We start from the raw sequence: 1,338 nt of genomic DNA on the forward strand, positions 1-1,338 counted from the left end.
TGCTGGGATGTCTGACGATGTACCGGCGCCTCGCTGACGACAACGCACTGCGTGCGGCCCTGATGTATGGAGTGTTCCGGACTGTCACAGAACACGGCCCAGTCCCCACTCTCATGTTATGACGTACACACACACAGGCATGCACACGCACACACACACACACACACACACACACACACACACACACACACACACACACACACACACACCCCGCGCGCGCGCACACACACACGCATGCTCACACGGACACACACTCATATGCACACGCAAAAACACACACACACACACACACACACACACACGCACACACATGCAGACACACACACACACACGCACATAAACATGCACAAGCTCACACACACGCACGCACACACACACACCACACGTACACACACAAACACACACACACACACACACACACACACACACACACACACACACACACACACACACACACACACCACACACACACACACACAAACACTCGTCCTAATCACTCGCTCTGTATCAAAGTAAGTCGCTAGGTGATGTAATTGCTGCAAGTGAAAGGAAAAGAAAAACACAATAGCGCAATATTATTTCTTAAAGAAAAACAACAACCTCCCTGTCTGCCATTACAGCAGAATCTCTGTGCCGCTGATTGCAACAATGACTCGTTAATGTAGCCTCAAGAAATTAACGGCTGGGTTAAAGAGGCCCAGATGAGAGAGCGACGGTGACATTGTCAGGCACCTCAGCGCACAATCACATACGCACGTACCACACAACTAACAGCTAACCTAATGCTAGCATTGCTGCCGTACTGTGGCTGGAGACTCCCATTTCCACAGCCGCTCCTGGCGCAGGGCTTGTGTAGCTATGCCTGGCTGGGAAGGCTTCTCGGCCATTCAATCTGTTAATGCCTCTCTCTCTCTCTCTCTCTCTCTCTCTCTCTCCCTCTTGCTTTCCCCCTATGCCTCTCCCTGCCCCCTCTCTTTCAGCCACTTGCTCTCACTCTCTCTCAGTCTCCCCCATCTCCATCTCTCCTTTTCTCTCTCTCACTCTCTCCCCTGTCTCTCCGTCTCCCCGGCGCTTCTCGCTGCCTTGCCATCTCTCTTTACCTTGCTCTCCCTTCCCTGCCTCTCCCATACTCCTTTGCTCCCCTCCCCTACTCTCTCTCTCTCCACATACAATATTTCTGCTGCTGTGTCAGTGTGCGGAGGGAGAGCTGCATTGATAAATAGGTCAGAGAGCTTTTCCACCCCCAAATGGTTTCAGGCCCGGCTTGGCAAATTGAACATAATTAAGGCCCAAGGCAAAGGTTGCACTTTCCTTGAATAGCGGGAGGAGTTTGGTGAG

Source organism: Gadus macrocephalus, chromosome 23, assembly GCF_031168955.1.
Source record: "Gadus macrocephalus chromosome 23, ASM3116895v1".
Lineage (NCBI taxonomy): Eukaryota > Metazoa > Chordata > Actinopteri > Gadiformes > Gadidae > Gadus > Gadus macrocephalus.